Below are 7,823 nucleotides of genomic sequence, written 5' to 3'. Positions count from 1 at the left end.
AATTTAACATTGATAAAAATTGGTAAGGCTAATTTAGTCCACAAAACAAACCAGCCCGAGATGACGAAGAAGCCCGTTTCTCCCTTGCCATACTCGGCAGCTTGCAGCAGCAGCTTTAAATGTGTCACCAGAAAACACGCAGTGCTTCACACTTTGAGCCTTTGACTACGCAGGCAACGTGTGGGGCCCACTCGTGCGTACCAGTATTCTGAGTACAGTACTCCCTCCGTCATATAATAATAGGGATTTTATGTTTTTGCTTGTAACATTTGACCACCTGTCTTATTTAAATTTTTTTATAAATATAAAAAATGAAAAGTTATGCTTAAAGCACTGTAGATAATAAATTAAGTCACAAATAAAATAAATAATAATTTTAAAATTTTTTTAATAAGATAAGTAGTCAAACGTTACAAGTAAAAAAATCAAAATCCCCTATAATTATTATAGGACAGATGGAGTAGAATGTACGCTCTCTCACGTGATAAGAATAAGATTAGTCCAAGAATCCATTGCCTACCGTATGATAATCCATTTGTTCATGGCAATGGTCAGTTTAGCTTTGAGTTATCCTATTTTAACAAGCAAATTTTACTGAGCCATCTTTTTTTTTAATCAAGGTTGTAGAATTAACTACTGCTAGGTAAATCCAAATAGTGTAACTATCCTTTGCACTTCGGTGTTCACAACTTCGCTAGATACTTCGAAATTTGATGTTTGAATATTTATACGTAGTAATAAAACACTACTACCATTTATTCGACATGATGTAGTATAACCTGCTATATTTGTTGTTCTCGTGCTAACCTATCGTAGCTGCAAATCCGGTTTAGGAACCTTTTAAATCGTAGAAATAAAAAAACAGAGGAATATGAAAAACACACGATTCTGACAAGAATACAATTGTAAAACAGAGAATTGTAAAACACAAGAAAAACATAGGAATGGCTGCTTGATTGGACCACAGGAAAAACGCACGAATCAGATGAGCGAAATGGTAAAGTCCATCACCGGTCCCTAAACTTGTTGGAGGAAAAACGCACGAATCAGATGATATAAAGTTTTTAGACCGTCCTGTTTAGGGACCGGGGTGACACAACTGAACAAGTTAGAGGACCTAAACGAGTGATCTACTCCTATACAAGTTGGAGTACAAGTTTAGGGACCGGGATGATACAGTCGAACAAGTTTGAGGACCTGAACGATCGATTTGCGAGTTTAGGGACCGAGATGACACAACGGTACAAGTTTAGGAACCAGTGATGGACTTTACTCTAAGTGAAAATATCAGCTTTGTTCCTGATTTATCATAAAAATTTGGTTATTAAAGGTGACTGAAAATGAAATTTACTATACTTTAACCATCAATGTTTTTTAAAGTAGTCTGACTACTTTAACCATTAGTGTTTAGTATCAAGGTTGTATTAATTAGATTTATAATCTAAAGTACTTTACTAGTAATATTTTAGATTCAAATCTATTTGTTTTGACATTTCTTATGAAATGTTAAATCAAAAGTGTTTATCTACCTCCTTTCTAGACCGATAAATATTTGTGATTGTGAACAGAGAGAGAGAGAGAGAGAGAGAGAGAGTATCGTGGAGTTGTGAACGGCGAGAGTACTATTTTATTGTGCAGTAAATATTCTAAACTGGTACTGTAGGTAATAAACGAGAATGGTATTGTGATTTCTTTTTTCACAGCAAAGAACGGACCATGTCAAAAGTCTCAGCAGCAAAACTTTTGTTAGTGAGGTATACTGCTTTGTACTATCAGAGAAATGTTCTTTGCACTGCTTTGTATAGTGAGCTAGTGACACCTAAAGATGAGGCATATGATGCATGAATCCCCAAAAGATACGAAGGAGAGGGGAGAAAAGGAGTACAAGAATTTCTGGTGGCTGCGCAAAAGGAGGAAGAAAATTATCATCATTCTAGTGCAGAAAAGAAGATTCATTCTGGTTGACCAAATCACAAAAGGCGGCATCTCTGGAGCATCCACAAATGCTTGATCGTCTGAATTCTGAAAGGAACTTAACCAAAAGATTGGATATTCAGATGATCCAGACTTCATCACCTTGTAGATTTCTGAATTTTGATGGATACTTCAGCATCTCAATTGAAAGAAAAGAATGCTGCTTATTTTGCTCTCCGTGGCGTCAGTGCTATCTTCTTCCTCTTCCTCCACCTCCTTGCCGGAGTTGGACTACTTCGTGCTGGCGTTGCAGTCGCCGGCCACCGTCTGCCGGAGCTCCTCCGGCACTTTCTGCTCCTCCAATGCTTGTTGCCGGTCAGTAGCTTCAGCTCACAACTCAGCACAGCTCCATCAACTCTTGGAATGAACATATCCTTGTACAGAAACGTTAACCATCTAGCTCTGCAAGCAATTTTGCAGCTCTGATCCAATCGGATGTCAAGGCCTACCTTTCAACCAAATTTTCATGCCTAAATTTTGCAGTAAATGACCCAAATGTATCGGCTTATTAATAGATTAGATCTCGTCACGACGAAGACGTTGGAGAAGTAGTGAAGTACTAAAACTATCATTGTACTGCAGCTCGCCATCGCTTTGCAATGAGCTGGGCCAAGGATCTCTCTGGGCACATGAGGTAGCAACCGTCTAAAAACTGACAGACTCAAAAGCAGCCTTGCTCGTGTATGTAGGGTTTAGGTTTAGGGTTACTACAAGATTCCATCCTCTATGCATGTGTGATGGACTGATTGCTGGACCTTTGCAGTGGGGTAATCTGCACTGTGTTCTTGATGAAAGAATCCACTGGCCTCTGCCTGGCACATTGTCTTTACAGGCTTACTACAGCTTATCTGAAACTTTGATGTTAACTGTAGTACTACGTTGTGTTTTTTGTTTCAGAAAAGCAACCTGTACTCCAAATGCAATGTCACAATAAGTGGTGGTAGCATTTTCTCTTCAAGGACAGGGCAATTAACCAATTAATTAGCACATAATCTTTGGCTGGTAGTTTGATATGTAGTTTCTAGGTTTCAGTCAGTCTGATTTAGCTGTGCTGCTGCCAATCTGAAGCTGATGAGTAATTATGATGCCTTGGTGAATGGTGACTGTCACTTTGTCCTTCACCTCATGCCATGCTAGCAAGCAAGATTAGCATTGATGCAGATGATTGTAATGATTTTCTGAACGAACAAAAAATCGTTTGGAGTACTAAGAAGGAACTTAGCATCTATTGTTGATAAAAAAAGAAAACGGTGAGATAATCTGCATTGGAGAGGGTTCAAACCCAGACAGGTGCATTGCTCCTGGCAACTCTCTACGTACCAGCTGAGCTAGCAGCCGTTCTCAATGATGGTAATGATGATCATTACTACTCCCTCCACTGTGAATATAGCAACTTAGAATAAGATGGGACGTACTAGCATACGTCCCAAACAATTTAGGTTGCTATATTTTGTCACGAAGGGAGTAGCTGGTAACTGACGTGCTTTTTGTGATCAAAGGCAAACAATCCGCTATTTGGGCCTTTATTGGGCCAGACCTAGTAGTACAATTAAGGGAATAAGTTCACTTCATGACCCTCAAAAGTGATCGAAATCTAATTCATGACCCCAACCACAAAACCGGATATCTTGACCCCCAAACTCTTAATACCAGTGCAATTTGACTCCCTGGGCGGTTTTGGAGGGCGGTTTCGCTAACGTGGCGCCTACGTGGCAGTATTGACTTGGTCTTCTTTCCACGTGGCGTTGACGTGGCGCTGAGGTGGCATTAGAAATAAAAAATATGCGTGGGACCCATCTGTCATTCACACATAAAATAAAAGTGGGGCCACTGTCATGTGGGCCCCACATGTCATCCTCTCTCTCACTACCCTTCTTCTTCCTCCTCTCTCCGTTGTTTCTCTCTATCTCCGTTGACATGAGCCGCTGATAGGAGGGGGCTCGAGTGCCGGTGGTGGTGGGTGGGTGCCGGAGTGGTGGTGGCGGTGGGCGGTGGACGGTGTACCTCCGGCGACGGGCGCGGGAGCAGCTCCTTCTACCGCACCGGGCCTCGGGCGAGTGGGCGACGGTGAGCGGTGGACGGTGGGGAGTACGAGCGGCGGGAGCTAAAGAGGCGGCGACGGCGGCGGACCTCGGGCGAGTGGGCGACGGTGGGCGGTAGACGGTGGGAGCATGGGCAGCGGGAGCTAAAGAGGCGGCGGCGGCGGCGGACCTCGGGCGAGTGGGCGACGGTGGGCGGTAGACGGTGGGGAGCACGGGCGGCAGGAGCTAAAGGCGGCGGCGGGCTCGACCGTCCGGCTGCTGCCCACCCCCTCTATCTCCTTCTCCTCGTAGTCGTCGCCGTCGACCTCCCCGACCATGCCGAGTACCAGATCGAGACCAGCCGTCCGCCGCCCCTCGTACGCCCGCCGCCGCCGCTCTCATCTCCGACCTCGTCGGCTGCGGCCATAGCCACCACCCACGGGACGCGTCTCCGCCGCTCCGAGTCAGCACGTGGCAGCGCTTTCGCGAGCGCGAGTGCGGGAGGAGGCACCGGCGGCAGCGGTGGCAGCGACAACACGAGCTCGGCGGCTCCGCCTCTCCCCTCTCCCTTCCAGCCCTTACACACCGCCGCCGCCTCTCATGTCACCCATCACATCCGTTTCCTCCCTCACCTGCTCTCCTCTCCTCTCTCCACTTGGCGAGGCCGATGGCGAGACCGCCGCCACCGCTTCAGCTTCCGCCGCTGCTCTAGCTCCAGCCTCCCCATGCTCCTCGCGGCCGGCAAAAGGGGAGAGGAGAAAGAGAAAGAAAGAGAGAAGGGAGGAAGAAGAAAGGGAGAGAGAGGATGACATGTGGGGCCCACATGTCAGTGGACCCCACAATTTTTTATTTTGCGTGTGAATGACAGATGGATCCCACGCATATTTTTATTTCTAATGCTACCTAAGCGCCACGTCAACGCCACGTGGAAAGAAGACCGGGTCAATACTGCCACGTAGGGGCCACGTCAGCGAAACCGCCCTCCAAAACCGCCCAGGGAGTCAAATTGCACCGGTTTTAAGAGTTTGGGGGTCGAGATATCCGGTTTTGTGGTTTAGGGTCATGGATTAGATTTCGATCACTTTTGAGGGTCATGAAGTGAACTTATTCCTACAATTAAGCCATGGCAATCCAGGCCCATTTGGACCATTGTTTAACTTTTTTCGGATGTAATTTTCCAAGGGAGTACCTATACATCTTTTCAAAAAAATTTATGATCGTATCATACAGATTTTTATTCTTTGAATTAAAATCCAATAGACACGGTAAAATGTAAAAACACCATGATGGACACTAAATTACTATATCTTCAAGAAAAAGACCAAATCCAATACAAATTTCAAAACTTACATGCGAAGATTCAAAAATTACACTGTAACTTACAAAAGTTACAATGTAAGTTTCATAAAGAGTAAAGTCCATCACCGGTCCCTAAACTTGTACCGTTGTGTCATCCCGGTCTCTAAACTCGTAAATCGACTGTTCAAGTCCTTAAACTTGTTCGACTGTGTCATTCTGGTCCCTAAACTTGTAGATCACTTGTTTTGGTCCTCCAATTTGTTCAGTTGTGCCACCCAGTCCCTAAACTTGGATTTGAATATCATCTGGGTCAAATAGGACGGTCTAAAGACTTTATGTTTAAAAATAATTCATAACTTTTTCATGTGAACTCTAACGAAGACAAACTTTATATCAAACTTGTAGCCCTCGACGCTATCTACAACTTTGTAGTTGAATTTTTTTTATTATAAGTCATTTTTTTCCCAAAATGTAATTTTAAAATTAAAATTTCAAAATCTATAAACACGCAACAATATTTTGGGACCCTAAACAGTTTTAATTCAAAAACTTTTCAACTACAAAGTTGCAGGTCACGTCGAGAGCTACAATTTTAATATAAAGTTTATCTTCATTAGAATTCACATGAAAAAGTTATGAATTATTTTTTGATATAAAGTTTCTAGACCATTATGTTTAGGGACCGGGGTGACATAACTGGACAAGTTGGAGGACCTAAATGAGTGATCTGCAAGTTTAGGGACCGGGACGACACAGTCAAACAAGTTTGAGGATCTGAACGGTCAATTTGCGAGTTTAGGGACCGAATGACACAGCGGTACAAGTTTAGGGACCGGTGATGGACTTTACTCTTTCATAAATTATACTGTAACTTACAAGAAAATACACTGTAAATTTGAGTAAGAAAATCGAGTGAGAGATAAGAAAAGAAATCTTTGGAGTGAGATATAGCAAAATCAATTTTCCAACTCGGGAGAAGAACCGCCTCCAATTTTTTTTTCACAATCTTGTCAAAGATCAGAATCGCCTCCGACCCGCAGGTGATCACCGGATCGCACAACTCGACCATCAGGCTCTGGGACCTCGCCGCCGGCAAGACCGCGCTCACTCTCACTCACTCTCGTGCTGCCGCCGCCGCAGCCGAGGACGACCTTGAATTCGGTGGCGGTGAGCCAGGGCGGCGTGGTGGCGGCTGGCGGTGACGATGGGATCATCCGGTTCTTGGACTGGAGGAGTGGCCATTGCTTCCAGCACAGGAGATGGCCATTGCTTATCCTGGATCACTGGACAGCATGCCTTGCATCTGCGCGGTTTCTTTTGACGTCACTGGATCCAGGCTTGTGACTTGTGGTGCTGATAAAACCATAAAAATGTGGAGAGAACTTTAATTATTTTATTTACAGGCAGATCAACGTTGAGCAATTTTCGTAGTAAGCTATTAAGCTAGCATCTGTGTTCGATTCCTCCTCCTTTCTTGTAACTAATCCCTCAAAAAAAAAATCTAAAACTAGATGTAACATATTCCAGTACAATAAATTTGGATAGAGATATATTAATATGAGCACTGCTACATTGATACAGTGTCAATTAAAGAGTGAAAATTATGTTCACTATATGTGAGAAAAAAATAAACTAAAAAATAATGCATCTGTTTAGCAGAGTTGCACTGTTGGATTGATATCTTCATCTTTGAGAGGCACAGTATAACTACTGTATCAGAATTCAGAGCTACTGTGCAGATGCAACTGCAGATATGCTTTGTCATGCATGCTGTTGAGTTGTTGTTCACACTTGACGGTGATGTTTTTTTTTTTCCATCCATCACTATTTTTGTTGTCCCTTTTTTTTTTAATTGAAGCTGTGTTGGCAGTGACAGAGATTAGCACAACATTGACAGGATTGACCAAACCCTGCAACTCTATTCCATATTTTCATTCCTACACATACCTGGGAAAGCACTGGGAAATTTGCCCAAGAAACAAAAATAGGCCAGTAAGAAGTCCTGAAAACCTCTATCCAACTGCAAAATTCTGCAAGTATAAGAAGAGTGTGTTAAATGTGTTTCTCTTATATTAATTTGGTTGTTTTTTTCCAAGAAATTGTACAGTTAGCCAGTTAGGAGATTCATGCCAGCAAGTAACACTACATGTTGCTTTCAGATAAGATGACATTTTTTTTCCGAGCTAGAGGAAAATCGCATGTTCTTGCTTGCTGGTTATTTGCAGCATTTGCACAGTCAGCATTAGGCAGATTATTTCATTTTATACTATCAATTCTTTTTTTTTGTTAACATTATAACATTAATTTCATGTGCTTCGTACCAGGTGGCATTGAGATAGAGAATTAACATAGCCATAATTTTCTTTATCATGTACGGAGTACTTTCTATCATGGAGAATATAGTCCATGATCTGCTGATAGCGACTGTACGAAGAACTTTTGGTGCTAAACACGCGTGAAGCTGTGACTTTGGTGTAATTTAATTCGATCTGGACGGTTTCATTTCTTCACGGAAGCTGAAATCTCATC

Source organism: Oryza glaberrima, chromosome 9, assembly GCF_000147395.1.
Source record: "Oryza glaberrima chromosome 9, OglaRS2, whole genome shotgun sequence".
NCBI classification, from domain to species: domain Eukaryota; kingdom Viridiplantae; phylum Streptophyta; class Magnoliopsida; order Poales; family Poaceae; genus Oryza; species Oryza glaberrima.
This window is presented reverse-complemented; position numbering follows the sequence as displayed.